Source organism: Podarcis tiliguerta (assembly GCF_965153285.1).
Source record: "Podarcis tiliguerta genome assembly, chromosome: 17".
Lineage (NCBI taxonomy): Eukaryota > Metazoa > Chordata > Lepidosauria > Squamata > Lacertidae > Podarcis > Podarcis tiliguerta.
The window spans coordinates 9,243,217-9,243,479 of NC_139550.1; positions in this window are offsets into that span (position 1 = coordinate 9,243,217).

Sequence of the window (263 nt, forward strand, 5' to 3'; positions counted from 1 at the left end):
GATGAGAGTGTGGTGGTGTTCTTTCACTGTCTTCTATTTTCATGTAATTAATAAATGTTTGGCCAGCCAGGTGTTGTAAAAGGAAAGGGATTTGACTTGCCTTTAGCAGCTCTAACTTGATGAGTCAATTTTTCTGCTAATGCGATTGACCAGACTCTTACATACCATGTGTCCGAAGTAAGGAAACTTAACAAATACTAAACATCAACATAAATCAAACAAAACTGATTGTCTTACTTGCTTTGTGTTCTGTTTTTAAATCT